We start from the raw sequence: 21,781 nt of genomic DNA, 5'->3' as shown, positions 1-21,781 counted from the left end.
GCTTTTAATTTCAAGTTCAGGCATTGCTTTGTTCAGGTTGCAGAGAAAAAACTGTGTCCTGCCACCTGTAGGAAGTGTATCAAAAGCATGTAAGAATGAGAGAGTTGACAGCCTGTAATAAGATCATGTTGTGTAAATAACGATAGGGCAGATACATCTAGATTCAGTAAATGCGCTTTCATGGCAGCCAAGCATCCCAAACCACACGCCATGGACATTACCCTGTCAAGTGAAATACCTAGTGCTATGTCGCTGTTACAGTACAGAGGGTTTTTTTTAAAAAACTTATATATTAAAGAGCCAAGAGTCTTAAATGAAATGTCACATCTAATTTGAGACCCAAGACATGAAGCCTGCAGCCGCTCGTAGCCGACCCTGGCAGGTCCGCTCTCTGTGTCAGCTCATTGGCCTGGCAGACAGATCCGTGGCTCCTCCTGACTCGCTGGCAGCTGTGCATGCTCTCCTGGACCCAGAGATTTGTGGGTTTATGTATTCAGAACGATGCCGAATGCTCTCTGTGGTAGAAGGTGCTCCAGCAAACCATCCAACCTTCAGAAGAGTCCTCGGTGCCTGCAGCCAGGACCGCAAGGGTGGCTGCGTCCCCAGCTCCTCCCTGGGAGAGCAGCAATAGGGGATGTTTAGCAAATTGTGTAGAAACAGGCAGTGCATATGCTTTCTCCCTCGTGGGCTCTAGAGTTAGCATTTTTCTGTGCTGGAGGCTTTATTCTCATCACTGCTTAATAGCTTCTGATGGCTTTATCTTCAAAGAATTTGTCCAGTTGCTCTCTGGATTTACAGCTGTTAGCCTCTACAGCCTCCTGTGGCAGTGTGTTCCAAAGGAAGGAATACTCCCTGGAAAAGTGCTACCACTTTTGTGTAATTTCTGACTAATAACATTATTTCAGGCCCTCAGGTTCCTGTTTTATGACAAATAGTGACCAGTTTTTCGTTATTCATGTTTCCCAGGCCATTCATGCTTTTACAAGTCTCTCCCATCTATCTCCCATATGATTTCTAGGATGAGGAGTCCTATTCAATCTTCTTATAAAAGCTGCTTCATACTTTTAATTGTTCCTTCTGCCCTTCTCTATTTAGCTTCAAATGATTCAGCTTGTTTTTTGAGATCAGAACTATACCCAGTATTTCAAGACGCATGTGGCCATGGGTTTAGACAGTGAGACGATGATAGTTTTCGTGGTGTTTATTTTGCAGTAGTTTGTCATCTTGATCGTTGTAGAGTGCTGGCTCGTGTTTCCATAAACCTGAGCTCGAAGCGCTGTGCATGTCTCCCATTTCTTGGCTCCTGGCTCCTTTGTTTGCCAATATATGCCAAGGATTCAGTGGAGGGAGAGGCAATGCTTATAAAGCATACCCACCTCTGTAACCCTTCTGAACATCAGTTATTTTTGTATGCCAAGTTGTCCATTATAGAAAGCAGATTGCCCAGTCATTGTAAACATTGCTGCTGTCCTCGCAACGTAACTCATCTCTGGCCACAAATCCCTACCACTCCAGACTCCCTTAAGAGCAGAGAAATTGAGGCTATACAGGCATGAAGACTGAATTATCTGTGTGTGGAGATGAGTGAATGACTCTAGAGATCTACTGTTTTAAGGGTGAGTCTTGCTTCATTCCCCAGTGCCCCCCCAAAAGAGGGGGCTCCTTTTTTTTTTTTTTTTTTTCCCTGGAATCAATGTGATTCTGCCGTGTTGTGTCTGGCTTAGGATTTCAGGAGTCCACCCAGCGCACATCTAGCTCTCTCCCTGTGTTGTTGCACGGTAGCTGTTTAAAGGCAGGTCCGTTCTCTGGCTGCCTTGCTGTGACCTGTGCAGTGAGGAGGAGGCTCTGCCTTTGCAGAGGGATGCTCTCCAGGCTATGGCACTTGTCCATTGGGGCTGGCTCTGAGGCTTTAAGCACCACTCCACCGAAATGCCGTTTCTAGAGAGCATGTCTGATGTTTGCTGTTTGCAAGTTTGGGGAACACTTGCCTGCAAGAGGAAGAGTGGGCTTGGTACTGAAGTTTGAGCTCATTTGACTCCCAGGAGTTACTTGGCTGGGAAGAAGGAAGGTTTGAAAGCTCTGGAAATGAGGGAGCCTTTGGTGGGAGTCTGTTCGGGAGGGTGACGTGCTGGCAGGTACTCCAGCAAGGCTCCAGTCGTTAGTCAGTTGATGTGCACAGCCCAGGACACTCTCCTCTTCAGCTGGGTCTGAGGTGGAAAGCAAAGATGCCCTCGCTCTGGTCATTGAATGGCTTGGGAAGACGCAGCGTAGACTTGCAGACTCAGGCATAAGCAACAGGGTCCCAGCTGAGGAAATGGGCTTGCAGGACTGTAATGGGCAGGTTGGGGTGGGCCGTGCCCCACCAGTCTCGTTTTGACATGTCTTCAAAACCCACAGCAAGTGAGGACACTGCTTCTGCAACACAGTGAAGCTCTCTTCTGTGTCCCATCCTGCCTTGGGCTGTCAGTTGTTCCTCCGAACCTCCATTTCCTGCCCGCGTGCCCCCAGGCATCTTTGCTTGTCAGCAACAAGGGATCAGGAGAGACACAACACTGGGCAAGCCCTGACTGAGGTGGGACTCCTCAGAGTCACCCGAATGACTTGGATGCAGAATTCCCTGTGACTTGAGTGGGATGGCAACCCAAAGGCCTCCTGAGCACATCTGAAAAATCTCACTGTAAATACTGTGACCTTGGGGATAAATCTCTACAAACACACCCAGAAATAAGGTGCTGACGGTGATGCCCAGGACATCCTCATTCTGTAGACGGGCATCTGTCAGGATGTGATAAATGTGCTGATCTGTGGAACTGCTAATACAGGTAAAAGCTGTAACAATTTCTTCTGTTACTGGTGGCTTGCTTTGTTCCTCGTACTTCGACCAGCGAGTGAGATGAGCAAAGACTCCCCTATGCTTTTTTCCGGGTGAAGATATTCACACAAGCCTTTATGGAGCAGCTGTAGATGTCAACATCGGGCTGGCCAGGAGCTCCCTGACAGTTGAGAAGACTTACCTCACGCTGTCAAACCACAGATCTGTGGTCATCCACAATCGGAGTGAAATCATAGTCCACTTCCAGTGGAAGGCTTTTGTTACTCAGGCAGAGGAAGATTATCAGAAGCTGAGGTTTGTTTGAAAGATTCATTTCAGTAAGATACACTGCCCAAGGGTAAAACTAACGTATGGCCTCAAGGGGTGTTGGTGCATTGAATGGTTTAGGACAAGTAAACCATCTACGGCATCAGGTTACGTGTCCCTGGGCTTTAGGGTAATGGAGCTCAGTGCCTCCCATTCCAGCTCCATCCATACTCCAGCTGAGGATGGTGTTTTGGGGAGGAAAGGTTGATTGCAATGACTGGATTTCCTCAGAGAGCAAATTTGCTTTGTGGGAGCACCAAACCACTGAGGTCCAGAGGCCCCTGGCTATGGAGGGTCCATGAGGCTGAGGAAAGTGTCAGCACTCGTTACCTGGGACTGCACTGAGTAGCAGCACTTAACATAGCTGCAGGGAGCATAACTGTTATGATATTCACTGCAGCTTCTTCCACTCCAGCTTTGATAAGGTGGCAGGCTCCTTCTCCAGTAATGTGCAGGTAAAGTGCTTCGTTGCCCCAGCAAGTTGAGGCCATCCTGCTGTAGGATGTTGAATTGCCTTGCACTGTCCCGGTTTCCAGCACAACGAGGTATTTCTACCCTTCCTCAGAGACTGGGGAGAATTCGGAGGTGAAGGGTTCTGCAGGGAAGGTAGGGCAGCACAGGTAGGACAGAGCGCATTTGGGGTGCAGCAGCCTGTGTCTTCATGGTGCTGAGAGATGGGGCAGGTTCTTCAAAGGGTGTCTGTGGTGAAGCTTTGAAATTCCCCTTTCAGGCAGCAGAGAAACACTTATAGCGCGGGGGGATGAACTGGAAATGACACTTAAAAGTTTGGGTGATTAAGGGAATCCTTGTGGGACTTTTCAGACTTGCATGAATGTAGGTGTATAGGAGTTAGCTCATAGCTGATTAGGAAACTGCCTTAAACTGGAGCACTTTTTAAGGGCTTCTGAGCCAATAAAGATCAACATAATTAGGTCAAAAATGCCTTGAAGGCCAAAACTAGTTTTCCTCTGTTCTCTATTTTTAATTACACAGTGTGTGACTTCCATGCAAGCTCAGTGCGTTAAAAGAAAATCTCATTACCTTCTCTGGGCACTTGCCTGGACCGTTCCTTTACCGCTCTCTTCTCGCCTGCCTGTCTCAGATTGGACCCTGAGTGATCCTCTTTCCCCTCAGAGGCAACCAGGTTTCCCCACAGTTCACTTCAACCTGATTCTTTTCCAATTACATTTGATCTCGTGCCAGATTATGTCCTAGAGTCTGATCAGGATGGTTTTTTCCTCCTACTTGCAATCTCAGGGATGGTCATAGCTCCAAGGCCACTGTCCTGCTGTCAGAGAAGCTTTTGAGATCTCAGAGCAGAGAGGGCTTTTTCCATGAGAGGAGGCAGTGCAGGACCCTGCTCTGGGCTGTGACCCCAAAAGACCTGGATCATTAGAAGGTCTATCCAGGGGTTTGCTCTGTCTCCCTCCTGCAGGACTTTCTGGGATGTAATGGTGGAATTATTGTCATTGATGGAGGTTGAGTTGAGGGTTGCTTCTCGGTGGCTGTAAGCCCTCCTCACATGCAGCGCTGTAGGTCAGCCATGGAGAAACATTTCCCACTGCACTCCAGGGGGAGCGAGCCAAAGCAAGTGGTTTTGGCGCTGGTGCCAGCCTTTGCCTGAGGCTCTGTCTGTGTACAGCTAGTAACGTCCATGACCGTATTTCCTTTTGAACTGTATTTGAATTTAGCTGAGTGATGATTGCTATCCTGTTTATACTACGTTGCCTCCATCTGCTACACGTGGAGCCTTCCACTCATCCCCCCAGAGTTGTCACCTGCTGGTTCTTCATGGCCAGGGACTGGAGCGTGCAGAGGGGACAGTGATATGCCAGCTAGGAAGCAACTGCTCTGTAGCTGTGCTCCCTTATCTCTTGGTTGTGATCTTTAAACACTAGAATAATTTCTGCTACAGCTACCAAGTAAGGGAGAGATTAACTGCGTCAAAGCCCTACAGAGGTGGCCAAAAAGAGGAAAAAGATAAGGTGGTTCAAGGCTACATGTAAGGGTTTGGATTCAGAGATGCTGGTCCAGACTTCTTTAGTGGGTGATGCTAGGCAATGCCCTTCCCCTCTCAGGGCCTCTATTTCCATGCATGTAAAGCCATTGGTTTCACCAAAGTGATGCAACGCCTGAATTCATTGGTTTGCTTTTACAGTGCTCTGGGATCCTCTGGTGGAAGGCGGTATAGGGCACAGAGAGCACATTTAGCTTGCTTATCCCTGCAGGTCCAAAGGGGAAGAAAAGAGTGATGCCAGTAGCCTGCAGCTGAAACCCAGCTGCGTCACCCCTTGCCAGTGAAGCCCTGCAGTGGGTGCTCCTTCATCTTGATCTGCCTCCCCCAAGCAGCTCTGTGGTAGGAAAAGCCAGTTGGGGTTGTTGGTGGATTCTCCATCCGTTGTGGCAGAGACTTTGAGCCGGGAGGCTCTCGAGGGCTGCTGGCTTTCAGAAACCTCCGCTGAGCTTGTAAGCATGGAGTAAAACTACATGCCATGCCCGCGAACAGCAAGTGATAATCTGATCCGTGTGGGACCCCACAGCTTGGGGTCAGCCCCTTGCTGAGCTGCTGCTGTTCCTCCCCGAGCGCTTTGCTGCCCCTGCGCTCACACGAGTCTCTGCAAATATGTTGCTCATTAAATTATCTGCTTGGTTTGTCTCTCCCCATGGCTGCAGGCTGCAGAGGCAGAAAGAGGACGAGATGGATCATTGTCTGAGGGAGTGCAAGGTGGAGCCCGCTCTCCAAGAACGCCGTTCCTTTCTCTCCCGCCCCTTCCAGGACCAGCGGGCAAAGGCGCAAGGAGACTCCATGCTTTTCTCTGACGATGTGTTCACCCTTGAGCCTCTGGTAAGCGATAGCTCCCTTCCTTCTCCTCCCTGGCTGAGGTCACTTGGCAGGTCCCTGCATCAGCTGGCTTGATGTGCCGAGAGAAAACACCAGGTTTCTAGTGAGGCTGTGAGAGCTTGTTGCAAAAAGCATTTCTGTGGGCTCCTGACAGAGCGAGAGGCTGCCTAAAGCTGAGCTCTGCTGCAAGGGCTATAAATTAAGGGCACTTCATAAGTGTCCTTACACTGCTGAGAGCTATCGATAATTATGAGTAAGGACACAGCTTACACGTAGCGTATGGGGATTAACAAAGGATATCAGAGCACTCTCAGTTCACATATTGACCTGAGAAATGAAATGGTCCTCTGAAGGAGGCCAAATTCAACCCAAGTTTGATCACAGACATATCAATCTCTTCATATAACCTGGATGGATACCATGGCTGAATCTCCCTTCCAGTGTCATCTGTGAGCCTGGACACAAGGCTGGCAGGTTTAAACAGACTTTTTGACTTTCATTGCACATAGGTACAGAAATTTTTTTGCTTTTTCTGTTTATGCAAGCAAAACGCCATATCCTTCAATCAGCCAGAGCCCTGGTTCTGAGTATTTGCATGGTCTGAGATGAAGAATGGCCACTGTCCGAGCAATGCAAAATCCCTTTTCATCTTGGAGTAAATCCTAGGATAATCTCAACTTCTTCCTTTTAAAATAGGTGAAACTATTTTTTTTTTTTTCAAGGAAGGGGATCATCTTCTCTTCTCAGTTACTCCTATATCACATATAAGGCTGAGAGCCACCAATGTTGGCACAGCTGCAGTTTCACACCACTATAGCTGACAGCAGCATGATGTGACCAAGAGGTTGTGTCAGAGTGGTGGGAATATTGTAGAGAGTGGGAGCTGATCAGCTGAGCATTAAGAGCACGCTGCGGTGTGTCAGAGCTGGTTTTGGAGTGTGTCCCAGGGCTCCTGCTGCTTTTCAGTCGGACTGTGTCTCCACAACTAGCTTAGCCTGCTCTTGAGCTCCTGAAGTGCGTTAAGGTGAGGTCCAGAAGTCCGGCTGCCCACAGCGCCGAGTCCTGGTACTCCATGTAGTGACATACGGACATAAAGGGTAGCGTGGCCTCAACTCTCGAGTGTAAACCTTTCCTGAATGGCTGTGTTAATGTTACGCAGTTTTCTCTAGGACTGAATATAAGTGGGCTACTGCATGAGTCTCTCCCCTTCTGTATTGTCCAGCATTATCAACCTTTTGATTTCCGTTAATTCCATTATTTATGGAACAATCAGGTTCACATTCAGTTTTGCTCATGCCTGTCTTTCCCCCTGGCATATGGGTGTCTTTACATCAAATGGTAGTAAGTATTTTCTCCTCTTTATCAAATGTAGAATCTAAAAATCCACTGCTGCTGGCTTCCATAACCTTCTCTCCAGTGACAGCCCTGTAACTTTTAGCTTGGGCAGACACCCTTCTTACACTGCCATGTAAATCTGCTGGAGAGGCCCCCCAGAGATGGGACCTTGCTGCCTCAGACCTTCTGGCCAAAAGTGGCTGCTCTCTTCTTCCCACCTCTCACCCGTGATGTGTGGGAGCTCCCCACAGAAATAATGAAATCCTTGTAACAGGTGACAGGAGGAAATAATTGCTTCCAGAGGTTAAGAAGCTGGTGGAGGGAGAGTAATCTTGGAAACACTTTCTGGGTGGGATGGCTTTGCAGGGTTTGTGCAGAAGCTTTGTTGTGTCAGTGGACCATTAGCTGCCAGTATTTTCAGGTGCTGCAATCTGTAGAAGCTGTAGCAGGTCACTTCAGTCTGTATAGGGTTAACTTGCTGATGAAAATAATAACAAAAAAGAGGAGGCATGATTTTGGAATTACCGTGTGACCGAGAACATTTTGAGCAGTTGTCCAAGCCTATGGGAAACAAGCTGATACACAGCTCTGACTTTCTGAGCACATCTCAAATTTGGTTTATTTTTGCATCTACACGTGTTATGTCAGCAGAGGCAGCTGTGATAGAGGCCCAGGTGGCTGCCAAAGGACAAAGTCCTTGCTGTTTGCTGCATCCTCCCTGCCACAGCTCGGCTGTAAGTCACATTGCAGACCCATGGGAGCTGACTCCTTGGAAATGGCAACCAGAGGAGAGGGAGGACGAGGACTTGTTACTGTTACACTGACCTTGACAAGTCATCGCTGTCCTGTCCTTGCCTGGTAGTGACTCTTCAGTGTCACGTGTGAACTCTGAGCTGATGGAGGTGGTCTTCAAGATGTCCAGGTTGCGAAGGTGCTACTGTTGTTGATCCAGAGGTTGGGCCAGGAGGTAACAGTGTTGATTGTTGCTGCAAATCTGCACCTCAGCTGGGGAACCAAGCTGTTCCCCATCCAGATGAGAGGCTACTGCAGAGCACTTTGTTTTTTGGCAGAAGACACCATCTCCAGTGGGAGCCGTGGTCCATCCCACAGCTCCCTGTGGGTTCAGTTATTTATGGAAAGAGGCAGATGTTGGCTTTGGCACTGCCTTTCTCCTAAGTGCCCTGAGCTGACAGGATGCACTTTGAGTGTCATTTTAGTACTTCTGTTGCCAGCTCTGTCTTTTGTTTCTTTGACTGCTTTGAGCAGTGATTTCCTTCCACTGCCTTCCCCCTCTGCAAAGCAAAGCAGGTGATTTGGCCAGCAGTTGGTGGTGCCCGGCTTTTCAAGATCAGCTTTTTCTTACTCAGACTGGTGGAGATCTAGCAGATTCTCATTATTTAGGGGCTGAGGGAGAAATAGGATCTGCATGTATTTACGGTTGGGCTCTTGCAGAGAGACAGCTGTGAGTCACGGTGTGCCATCCCCTCCCGTATCACCTTGCTTATGCTGTAGCAAAACCAGGATACGACAGCTGGAGTGGTTGTGCTGTACCATCATACATCCACCATCTGTATTTTATGGCACCGGCCAGCTGCAGCCTGTCTGAGGCCAGAAGTGTTTCAGCCAGAAGTGTTGCAATACCATGTTCACAGCACTGCGTAGTTTTACATCTGTCCTGGTTACCATCCATGGTGGTTCTCCATGCTCTGACTCAACTGCCATCCTATAGAGAACACGTAGCCCAGGCAGACCGCTGGCTCCTGAGGTGCTACTGGAGTGTGAGCCAGTTTGGTTGCTTCGTTATAGCCCTAATTTAACAAAACACCTCTACCAGATGCCAGTAAAGGTAAGAGACTTAGAAAGTTTTTTTGCAGCTGCTTCCAAACTCCCATAAATTTTGTTGATAAGTGTTGCTTGTTCCCTGCTCTTCATTGATGCTCTAAATAAAGGCTACAGGGCTGTGGTTGAAAACAAGAAATGTGACATTTGAAGACAAATGGTTTGCTGTCTCCTTCTGTTTCAGGAGGGAGATATCTGGCCAAATTCCTCAGCTGAAATTAATGTGATCTTTAGACCCCGAGAAGCCAGAGTCTATCAACAAACGGTCTATTGCGACATCTCAGGTACGGCTCCTTTCTCCTGCTTCTGTTGCCCACAGTGGAGGCGCAAGTAGTCTTGCAGCCCACTCGGTTCTCGTGTAGTTGGTAGGAAGGGTCAGTGGTCAGCAGGGTGCTGGTACGTGCCCACTGTCCCTGCGGTTTCCAGGTGGTCTCCTGTCCAAGGCCAGCCCTCAGGATGTGTCGCTACAAGCCTGGATCACTGATCCCAGAACAACCAAGGCAGTGAAGGGATAGGTTTTCATGCCGTGGGTTTGCCAGCATTTGCTCTGCTGCCAGGTGCCTGTAGAGGCCAAAGAGCTACAGTGGCCAGGATTCAGGCACTTGAGGCTGCTCCAGTGGTTCAGAGCATCCTTCAGACAAAGATCCCACACTGTCATCTTAGCAGGCTTACGGAAGAAAATGAGCATCTTAGAGTTTAGCTATAAGCCTTGCAGTCTCAGTTCCTTTGCAGCAAGGGGTGTGTGTATTAGCAGTATGTTTATGGCTTCTCTGACCTCAGCAGTGAGGTTTTCCATAACTGTTCAGCGTGCTTCAGGTAAGGTGTCTTTACAAAGCTGAGCTCTCGGTATCACGGTGGGCATAGGTGAGTGCTTCTCTCTGGAGATCACAAAGCCCTGTCTTATTTAGGTGCCACTGCAGGAGGTGAGCCCTGGAGCCCCGGGCACGGAGCTGTGTGTCAGGCACGGGCAGTGGCTGAGACGCTCTGCCTGCTGGAGGCAGTCTCAGACGTGCATACTGCCGTTAGCAGGGAGCTTCGCCTTGCCTGGGCTCGTACTTCTCGGCTCCTGTGCTCTTGTCTCTGATTGCATCAGTATAGATGGCGTATTTTTATCTTCTGTTTTGTGAGCTTTGTGCCTTCACTGAATGGATTTCAGAGCTCATCTAAGCACATGGGAAGAAATTCAGAGATTGTGTTTTAAACTCAGCATCGCTTTTTCAGGGTGCAAACTGATGGCTCAATGAGAAACCAGCCCGAGGGGTTGGTTAGAAATTAGAAGCCAGCCCCAAGGCATATCTCTTGAGGGAAGGGAAGAGTCCTGTATCTCCTCCTGGAGCACCTAGAGCTGGTCCCATCCAGCCCCGAGTCAGGGAGTAGCACTGAGGCAGCCTGGACAGTCCAGGATAACAGAGGGAATTACTGTACTGAAGTGGAAATCTCTCCCTAGGCCGCAAGACCAGGCTGCCCCTGCGCATCAAAGGGGAAGGCACAGGGCCTCAGCTCCACTTCAGCTTTGAGCAGCTGGACATCGGGAAGGTTTTTGTTGGATTAGAGCACAGCTATGAGGTGATTCTGAGGGGCTGGAGGGGATCCTGATGTCTCCCAGGGCAGCAGTGAGCCTGGTGGACCTGTGGGATTTCTGGCAACTCAGGTCATTGTGAGCAGGGAGTATTTGACATACTAGTCAAATCCGGGGGCTTTCCCAGAACCTGGATACTTCTGATGGGATCTGAAAGGTGCATATGTTGTTTGTGAAGCCTTAATCCCTGCTTTTTGGCAACCTTCCCTGGAGATCAGCTGGGAGGCTTCATGTGAAAAAATACCCCCTTAACACATGAAAGCAACACTGGGACAAAAAGATAAATATTCAGAGGCTTTTGTTTCAGCCCTGGATGCAATGCACCTTTGTACCCGGGCTGTTAAAAAGCAGCTGGAACAAATTTACTGTGTTTGAACTCCAGTCCAGTGCAGCCAGTTTTCGGTTAAGTGTGTGCTGCTGGTTCCTGAGAGTTGGAGGAAAGCTGTCCAGCCTCCTGGCTCAGAGCTGTGTCTTGCAACAGAACTGGGAGTGCTTTCCCTTGCTGACCAGTCTCTCGCCACTCTTCAGATTTGCTGCATCTCTATGAAGAGCAAAGCATTTCTGGAAATGAAGCAAAGGAATTTTCTACATATTTGCCTCCCCCTGCCAATGGTGTCAAGTCTTCTGCAAAAAAAATAAGATAGGGCAACTGAAAGAGGTAGATCTGAGGCAATACTTTTAAAAGCTTGACTGTGGCAGGGAAGGACACATTAAGGTGTTTTCTTACCAAAATATTGTGCTCTCTATGCATTTTTAATGGTGATAATTTATTGATTATCGTTTTATTATTTTCATGACTTGAGAAAATGTGACTAAGTAGATGATACTGTTAGTGCTGTGCTAAGCAGCTAGACTGGAGGTAAACCTCAGCTCAGCGTTGGATCCCTAAGTGCAATTTGTAACTGAGGTGTAAAAGACAAGAGAGGAGAGAGTAGTTTTCAGGTTACCCTTGCAGAGCTTGAATACGTGAATATTTTTAACAGCAGCTGCAAAATTAAAAAAATAAGGGACATCTCTCTGCTTCTGTCTCAATTTTTCTACCAGGTTTTACAAGGACAAAAGTTAGGGAAAAGAAATCCAAAGCAGATAGTTAAGTCCATGGAAATGGCAGGATTTCACCCTGCAGCAATCAGAACCTTTACCGCTTTGCTTCGGGTGGGTTTGTTGGTGACTGACAGCGTGCTGGTACTCGCAGCAGCTGTGGGCATTTCTCACCCAACATGAGAAGAGCTGACTCTCAACAAGTGCTACGGGATTGTGTCACTTGATCGAGGCAGTAGATCTCTCAAGTGTTCAACAAAATACGGCTTAGTTCTAAATTTGCAGTTTATTCTGATAACGGTAAAGTCTTAGATGGTGGCTGTGAATATTTAAGAAAGAGAAATTCTTTGGAATAGATAGAGCTGCTGTGCACCGCACGCTCATCCTTTCCTGACACGTCTGTTTGAGCAAAGACTAAGAAAGTATCCCATTAAAGGAAAAATAAGAAAACTAAATTACATACCGTAGCAGAGTTGGGGAGTGCTTCTGAAGTTGGTTATAGTGCTGCCCTGAGGTGTCTTCTACATGCAGTAAACTTGTTGGCTGCAACATGTTCTGCCCTTGGCAGGATCGGACTCATCGGGAGCAGAATCAGTTGTGTGATGAATCACTAGTAATGCTGCAACTGCCCTTCCTTGTTCTTAGGGACAGGTCTGAATCGACTTGGTGATGCTGAGCAGCTCCTCTGCACTGCAAGTCGAAGTGGGCTGCTCTGCGTCAGTGGAATAAACCCCGAGTGACTGTTTCTATGAAGCTGTCACTGCTTTGTACGAAAAACCCAAAGGCAGAACTTGTCCTGTTGCATTTTCTTTGGCTTCTGCCAAGCAGCAGCACACAGCATCTTCTGCTTTTTACAGACGTTAATTGCTTAATCAGAAGACAAATCAGCCTTCTGTAAGAAAGGAAGATTCCTTATGTATTTCCATTTTGCTTTCTTGCTGCTGCAGGTGGTCCTGTTTAACAAAGGAGCCATTGACACTGTCTTCAACTTGGTCCCGCCAGCTACAGCTCTGGGCTCCTGCTTCACCTTCCTCCCCCAGGAGGGCATCATTTTGCCGGACGGGCTGCAAGTCATCCGGATCTCCTTCAGTTCCGCCATCCTGGGGGAGTTCACAGAAGAATTCAGGTTCAGTGTGAATGGATCCCCTGAGCCTGTGACCTTGACTATCAGGTGAGAAGGGTTACAGGAGCTTGGTGGGAACATCTGTAGCTGTCTCTGGGTAATCATCTCCCACCTACCTCATTTTAGGATGAAACAGAGAAAAAAAGGTGTTGTCTAAGGTCTTAGTCTTGGCTCGGATCCTAGCATCCCCACACTAAGAGCCCCACTGATTTAAAGTGGGCAGAGGAACGATGAGGACAGGTGGTGGCTGTTAAAAAGAGAGATGTCATTATATAAAGCAGTTTTCTTTTCTTCCTGGTCTTATATATCCTCTCCTGAAGAGCAGAATGAGTTGTATTCACTACGGTGATCTCCAGTGGGGACTGAAAAAGGTCTGGCAGCCATGAACTGCACAGCACCTGCTGGGCTGCATTTTGCCTTCAGCTTCCCAATGTAAAGCTGAATCTGTTGAAGTTAACAGATTGACTCTGGATTTATGCTGTTGTAGTTGAGATTAAAAATTCGTCCCTTAATTTTAATACAGTGGTGAGTAGAGCATTAATGTAATCGTGCTTACATATGCCCTGGTAAGGGCAAGGTGTATTTAACAAAGCAGATTTGTCAGAAGACTTTTGTTGCTCCCAGTAACTGTGCTCTGTACATGGACCAGCAGAAGAGTTAGGGCAAAATCCTCCCTCTCCTGCTCGTGGAACAAGAACCGGAGGACAGCACACATGGACGATGGCTTTTGGGAGTGATGAAGTGTTTGATGCTCTTCTCTCCCACCAGGTCACCCTGTGTTCCAACACTGTGAAGAGCTACGAGCTGGCACTGGTGGTGGACGTGTGCGGTGTTGGCAAGGCGGTGTCGGCGCTGCTCCTCACAGCCAGGTATCAGCGCTTTCCTTGCAGCTCGTCGTCTCTCCTCGTGCATCCAGCACCACGCTGCCTTGCACGTGGTTTGCTGGCTCCATCTCCAAATGACAAGTGTTGCTTAATGAGCTAGTTCTGCCCAGCTAGATGTGAGATTGGCAGTGTTCTGAAAGCAGCACCTGTACTCCACGGACAGGCATGGCCCTGAGCCTTTTACTAAGGGGAACAGTAATTATATTCATTATTGGCCTGTTTTTTGGTGCTTGAGGTGTAATAAGTTTCCAAAGGGCCATCTTTCCTCCTTCCCGCAAGTGGTGGACTTGTGCTGGGTTGCAACCAAAATACAGCATTCATTTGGGCCGCAATGAGCAGCCTGCTGAGAGCTGGTGTCTGGGTCAGTTAACGAAGGTGCATGCGAATGGGAAAGGGGCTTATGGCAGGACTGGTGAGGGAAGGCTCAAAGCACGATTGTATGAAGGGGAAAATAGTCCTTGATGTGAAAGGTGAGCTCAGGTTTCTCTGCTTCCCTCTGGTTCTTTTGAGCACTAATGTTCTCAGACTTAAGCCAGAAGATCTTGCTGCAGCCAGATTCAATCCTGTTGTGCTGCAGTGGGTGTTGGTTTGATTACAAGAGGGATGAGTTCACTGTGCTGTTCCCTCTCCCAGGCAGAGTCATCCAGTCAGTGCCTGGGCTGCAGTTTTGTAAAACAAGTGCAAATGGGGACAGACAATGCATGGAGCCGTGGGGGTGCAGGAACTGGGAGAGGGTGATCCCCCACTGCCTAAGGCAGGGGGTGGCTTGTGCCCTCCATCGCTGGGGCAAAGGGCTGAGTTCTCAGGCAGGGCAACAGCGGTGTGGGAGAGGAGGGAGTCATTTTCACTGAGACACTGGAGTCTTGTGTTCTTTGAGCCTTGGTGAGCACTGGTCCTCAGTGGGAAGGCTCTCCCAGAGCTCACGCCTTGCTGGGACTGTTGGGAGGGTCCTTGCAAGCCTCCTGGGGCAAAGAGCGGGCAGAGCTGATCAGGCAGCTCTGGGACAGGGCACTGTGCGCTGCCTGGGCACTTGGCAGCCTCTGCGAGGCTGAGTCCCAGGGTTTTGCCCCACCTTTACAGGAGGTGGTTGAGTCAGAAGAAGTTAAAGGTGATTTATCGCTGTAGGGGTATTAAGTGTCTATTTGACAAATGTGTTATGCTCTATTTCATGCTACTTGGGGAGTAAACGAACTCTACATTCTCTCGGTATCTCTAATTCCCTTTTGGTCATCTCTTTGCCTAGATGCGTGGTTCCTCCGCTGCGAGTACTCAACCCTGTCGTGATGTTTGGACGGTGCTTTCTAAAATTCCCTTATCAGCAGATGCTGACCCTTGTGAATGACAGCGATCTTCCAGGCTGCTACAGGGTTATCCCTCAGGTTTGGCATTGCATCCGCCTCCTGCCCTCAGATGTTATCAAGGGGTTTATTAGGGGAAAAAAGGGTTTTGGATAAGACCTTGCTGGTTTATATTCAAACCTAAAGGTTGCTGAGAAAAGGAAGCTACCTGAATATAACTTCAGGAAGCAGTTAGACAGGAACCTACCTGAGTATAAACTTCAGGAAACAGTTTAAACTTTTTAGGAAGCAGTTTATATTCTAGTCTTTGGGGTGCTTTCATGCAGGAGAACATAGAGGGTTGTGAAAAGTTGCTGCAAGGAGGCTGCTAGCCCAGGAGTGGGTGTTTGTGGGTGCAGCAGCTTTTAGACCCCCTGAGGATGCTAAGCCCATACAAGTCTTGCATCTTGCTTTGTACCTTTCTGCTTTCTCCTGGGGATTTTTGAAAATGTGTGTGAATTGCCATTGTGTAGATGTTGAGGAGTTCAAAGTTTCCTCAAAGGTCACTCCTGTGTGTTGCATTTGACTCTGTCCCTTACAGGAACACAAGGAGGACACTTCTGTGTGGTACTCCAGCCCCGTGCCATGGGGGATTGTCCAGCCTCACAGCTCGGTGGAGGTCCCATTGACCCTGGAGGCCCAGGTGACAGGAGAGCAGGACACTGTTGCTCATGTTGCAGTGTTTGGGAGTGAAGGATCCCCTCTGGTGAGTTCCAGGGGACGTGGGCCTTTGTGCGACTCATCTTGGTGGGGTGTGAAGCGTAAGGCAGGGTTGCTAATTCCGGGGATCCTTCCCGGGAAAACAAGAACTTGTAATATATGCTGGTGTGGACAAGGAAAGAAGGGGTTTGTGGCATACACAACAGCTAATGCCTGTGAAACAAAGAGCTTCACTCCACAGTCAGAACTGAGTATAACTGTTGTTCAGCAGGGATTCTTTATTCGCAGCACTGGGCAGCACTGGGGATCACTCCACCATGAGTGCCACGCTTACTAACAAAACTCTCTGACTAATATACACAAAAAGCATACGTATGCATCAGGTTTCCTAGAAAAGACAGTCTTATGCTAATGGGTTCTCAGAATTCATTTACATAGTCTGAGAGTGCGTAGTAAAAATAGAGTGAGGGTCTTCTCCCCACCTTGGTGGTCCACATCACCTTCCTCACACTGTCTGCTAGCTGAACTTTAGGTTTCCCATGTCCATACATGGTCATGGAGTGACCTCATCCCTCCTTCAGCTCCTGTTTGTTTTGAGGAGGTTGGTTTAAACCGGCTTCCAGTCGCTTTTCTTGACACTGGCGTCTTCTCAGGCACTTGTCTTGCATTTTTAGGTCCATGTTATCAGGGATGTACTCGGAGTTTGCCAGACTGTCCAAGGCCTGTTTTATCTCCACTAGGCAAGGAGTTACAGGTTTCAAGATGTTTTACCAGTGGGTAAGATGTCAGAGGGTAGTTAGGAAAAGAGTATAAATGAAATTATATACATTGCAGTGAAATACGGGAAAAATAAAAGCTAGTGAAACACAAGTGATGGTTAACGTTAAAACTAAACGTCCTACTTTACTGGTTTCTATACATTAACAAGGTCAGGAGGTCTTGTAATTTCAAGTATACTCGCAGCAACTTCCCTTCACCTAGAGAAGAGGAAGGATGTATCATCCTAGGTGGTAATCTAAGTGTCTGACACAGCATTTAATTACGGTAGGTCAGTCGGGATAAGAGGGCCAGTCTGAAGCCCAGAACAACCCCTGGGTCTCATACTCTACTGTGCTATTAGATGAACCGCACTGGTGCTTCGTTAGGCCTTTTGTTCAGGAGCACGCAGGGACGTCCCTGAATCCTGCTAAGGCAAGTGCTGTGTAAGAGGCCATGCTGAAAGTCAGGGCCATCACGTCTGAGAAACATTCATCATATCTCTTTGCCAAGAGCCCCAGCCAAAGACTCATGAGTCTCCACAGCACTTGCACGTGGAGCACAGAGACTTTTTTTTCTACTAAGTTTGGAAATGGATGAGGCAAATCATTCCTGGACTAAAGCCTCCTGAAAGATGATGTCCACATTCAGGCATACACAACAGCAGCAATGACAACAAAATGTAGGCAAGAGAATGTTGTCTGTAGTGTCCTGACTTCATCTAGCTGAAATCGAGAACAAATATAGATAATTAAACTTTAATTTAAGATGATATCAACTTTTGAAGCAGCTGTTTTAAAATGTCTTCTCATCTCTCTGAGCATGAAAGAGGATGTCACAGGATTCCTGGGAACCTTAAGCTTTCTGTAACAGAACGAAAGGCTGACATTTTGAAAGTAGTTACAGGGCTTTAAACTTTTAATAAAACAAGTGGAAATGATGCTGCTAAATCTCCTGAATGCCTCCTGAATGTTTTTAATGATGAGAGAAGGTGGTTTAGCCAAGGGATCCACATTCCTCCTCCAATAGTCTGTGCCAGTTCTGCAAGAACAGAACTTTTGGGTCTCAGACTGTCAAAAGAAAACAATACTGCTTGAATGATGTAATTAATAATTAAAGCCCATTATCCATATAATACCAGGAATACACATATGTGCAAATCAGAGGCAACTAACTTGTGTGATCTCTACTCTAAAGGGCCTGCTTTGCTTCTGACTTGTGCTGGCTTTCACAGGTGTAGCTTTGGGGCTAAAGTCACTGTCCAAGTGTGCTGTGCAGCAGCAGAAATCAGGGAGGGTGGTCTGGGGCAAGACTGAGCAGTAAAAGGAGTGGGAGCAGGCACAAGGTAGAGGAAGGAGAGTTAACAGTGTGGAGGAGGTGTGAAAAAGCAAACACAGGAACCAGGGTTTCTTTATCCCCTGATAATGGGAGCTTGTGCTTTTCAGATGGGATCAGTCCAGATCCCACACTTGCTCCAGGCCTTCTGTTTTGGTTTTACAACACTGAAAAAACTTCAAACAGCCATAATTATCCCCCAGTCTAGGAGTACCCTTAGAGCTGTCTAATCATTTTAAACTTTCTCTGTTGTTTTTTTTGATCTTTCCTACCTGCTTTCTGGAGCAGAAAATCCATTTACTGAGCACTGGAGAAGGAGCAGTTGTCTACGTGCACCCAAGTAAGATAAATTTCGTCAGTATCCAAGTTATACAAGATGCTTCCCGAAGTCTCCACCGCTCCAATCAGAGTGTCATCCCTGCATCCTTCAGGGCAAAGATGGTAAGTATCTGTGGGGCTATTTTCTAACAAAAATGACTGACAAGCAACCTGTGACTTGATTTTTATATGCAACATTTGCATATCACTATATGATTGAGAAAGCAACGTATTCCATCACAATGCAGCAAGAGGAGCCTGGCTCTGGGGGCAGTTTTAGCTGGGGGACCCCTCAGTAAAACAGAGAATTTGCATAGATGTTTGAGCAGAAATGAGTCTGGATCATTTTTGCAAGTTCTCCCTTTATTTTGTGGAAGGTAATTTATCTCTAAGAGTCATGTCCTTGGAGCTCTGAGACCAAGAGAACGCTGTGGCCCTTTGCTCCTGAAAGGGCATGGGTTTCCGCACGGTTTCCCTGTTAGATCTGCATTTGCTTTCTGTCGAGCTGCTGTTAATGATAGAGACTAGGGTGTGAGATCTGTCCTCAAACTGCTCGCAGTGAGGTGAGTTTCACACCTACTGGGGGTCAAACCAGCTGGGTTGTTGCACAAGAATGTACGTGTAAGGGTCGTGTACCTACGGTGGACTGTGTCGCATTGCAGAGCACCTCTGGAGACTGGCTGCAGAAAAAGGCTCTTTAATTCATGGAGGCTGCGTAGTGTGAGAAGCTGCATAGCCGAGGGAGGTTGGGTTGCTTCCTGGCAGGGGGAGCAGGGCTGATGCAGCCAGGACAGGCTCGTGTGCTGAGGCTGGTTGGGGTGTGCTCCCCACTGGAGGGGGGATCTGTGAGGGGCTTGAAAATGGGTTCAGAGGAGGTTTGTTCTTCTCCATACTAGGTGGGTCAGACTTCTGGGGCTGGTTAGCCCAGACCTGGCACTGTGGACTTGGTGTTGTGGATGGAGCATCAAGCAGTGTGTGAGAGTACAGGCTCAGCCTCCTGGGCCAAGGAGGGGGCTGAATTTCCCTCGTGCTGCTTTTCCAGCTGTTTGGGGGATAAATGTAACCTCAAAGTGGGGGATTCCCAGAGCAGCTTGCTTTGATTCCACAATGAAAACCTGCTTTCCATCTCTGCCGAAAGCAAGCTACCTGGGGTGGGTGGTACTGGTGTACGAATGATGGGGTTTGCGTGCTCATACCAGGCACTGACCCGCAGAGCTGCTCAGGCATTGCTGTCCCGGTCCCTCCCTCCCCGGGCAGCTTGTGGTGTACCCGGGGGGCTCACAGGGTATATCTGCCTCTGCATTGCCTCAGGGCCCTAAGGTATGGGACTGGGCAATAAATCCTATCCTGCTTCACTGCGATCTCTGCAAATACGGTGGCTAATCAATAAATAGAACAATAAATACGAGGTGGTTCAGGGATGATTTCTTTCCCTGCAGTAAGGGTGGGCTCTGCTGCTCCATAGTCCCCCCTGCTGACCCCACAGGCTTGACTTACCCCACGGTGAGCATCTCGGCTTCTCAGGACAGCTGCTGCTATCATGGAGGTGTTCAAGGAAGCAGGTCCTGAGAACCTGCTTGATCAGTCGTTTCAGCAAGGGCTCTTCAGACTCTTCAGCACCCTGATGCTGAGCGTGCTGGGTGGAGGCAGCACTGCGGCAGGCGAGGTGTGCTCCAGCTGCTCCCCTGTCCTCAGCAGGTGCCTCCTTTGGTGCTGCTTTGCTGCCTCAGTTGAAGTTTCGCCCTTTGCTGCTGCCTTAGGCTGCCTGGCCATTTATTGATGGGAAGAAGAGAGGACTGAATAATTTTGGAGATAAAATTTGAGATGTAGTCAGGCATCAGGGTGAACTGCACACGTACATCTGAGAGCAGAGGCTGTCCCTTAGCCTAGATGGTGGGTGACCTGGACATCCTGCATCCAGTTGCGCCCCTGAACCCAAGTCTTGTGTTCTCTAAGATGGAAAAGCTGCTGCTTTGATTTCCTGCTTGGAGATTGCTGCAGGACGGTGAGCTGTGATTTCCCTGTCTCCGTTTGATGGCTATTCTCGAAACTGTGGCTGTTTGCAGTTAGGCTTATAGATCACGGTCCCTGCTCAAAGGAAGGAGCTATGATTGAAATTTTCACAGCAGCATTGGATCAGCAATGTTACAGCACGCTGACTGGCAGCTCAACAAACTGAATGAGATTAAATTAAGGGACAGCAACAGGGCAAGTCAAAGGTTGGTATCTTGTTCGAAACAGGAAAGGAAAATGCTGTAATGCAGATGGTCACGGTGCCACCTTGGTGGTGGTATTAACCATCACATGCAAATTGCTGTTCCTGTCAAGCCAAGATTTCTTCTTGCTCTATGGGAGAAAAGAGCATTATCTGAGCAAGCCAAGATGCTCTTTTGTGGATAACTTCACTTTGGGGTGGTGACTTAAGGCATTACCTGGAGTACCCCTCGTGCACAGGCTTCCCCGTACCGTCTCCTCTTCTCTCTGTTGGATGAGTTGAGTCTTTTATATTCTGAGTTGTGGGGAGCAGCACTGAACATCTCTGCCACCAGAAAGAAATAAATAAAAAACCTCCAAGTCTGTGCATTGAGATGGGGCTTTTCTGGGTTTGAAGAAGAGCATAGGGACTTTGTAGCCTAGTCCTCTGTTGGCTTATCCCTGTGTGCCAGGGTGTCTGCAGGTCTGTGACCCCTGGGACCAGTGTGTCATCCCGTGCTGAATCCTGTGTGTGTCTGACGTACTTTTCCTTGTCACATTGCTTTCCCAGCTGCCAGGCAGCCCTGTTAGAGGATCCTCTGGATCCTGCAAGGCAAGAGTTTGAGCTTTTTTGGGTAGAAAAGACTGGAGGAACAGGTCAAGGTGAAGGGGCTGCTGCAGCTTAGCTGGGACTGATGCGACCTGCTGAAAAAGATGGCTGTTTCTCCTCCTTGCTGCCGCTGTCATCTTCTTTCCCTAAGTGCCTGATTTTTTTGCCATATTGACCAGTACAAAAGAGTTGTATTGGTTAATGGAAGTGTTTGCTCTCCCTGCAGAAAGGCAGAAAGGAAAAAGCATCGTTCTTTGATCATTTCCTACTTGTTCTTTGTCACTCTGTCTTCTTGGGGATCTTTTATTCAGCTGCTAAGAATGACATCTCTTGGCACCATGGAAGGCAGCTGCATATCATGCCTGTGTGATCAGGAAAGAAAAGACAGAGGTGTAGTTTTTGTTAATCAGTGGCAGCTTTCTTCTCCCTGCATAACCACCATGCTGGGTCTCTCATGTGCTACCATAGGGAGCCAAACGGTGGTTTCCCAGTGCCTTGTAATGAGGGAGGAGGGAGAAGACCTTTCTTGGGATTTCCTCTTCTTATGACAGTCCTAATTTGGGGTCCTGACTCCTTTGACCTGATCCTTGACCTCCCTAATCCAGAGCCCTGTGCTGCTGGTGGAGCTTGCTGCTGCCTGGTTTCCAGCAGCGGTCATACAGCCAGATGTGTTGTCTTCTTCAGGAGGGTGCCTGCTGAGTAGATCCCCCTCCACCTTCCCAGGGACGAGCTGCTGTCAGATTCAAGTGGAGCTGACATTGCAGAAGAGACACAGGTTTTTTAATTTAAA

At 48.2% G+C, this 21,781-nt stretch overlaps 1 pseudogene; it reads left to right on the top strand.

The window, feature by feature from the left end:
• The window catches only part of LOC141938261 (hydrocephalus-inducing protein homolog), a 132,595-nt pseudogene that overhangs the window by 65,758 nt on the left and 45,056 nt on the right, over nt 1–21,781 (top strand).

The sequence above is a fragment of the Strix uralensis genome, chromosome Z (assembly GCF_047716275.1).
Source record: "Strix uralensis isolate ZFMK-TIS-50842 chromosome Z, bStrUra1, whole genome shotgun sequence".
Classification (NCBI taxonomy): Eukaryota; Metazoa; Chordata; class Aves; order Strigiformes; family Strigidae; genus Strix; species Strix uralensis.
This window is presented reverse-complemented; position numbering and strand designations above follow the sequence as displayed.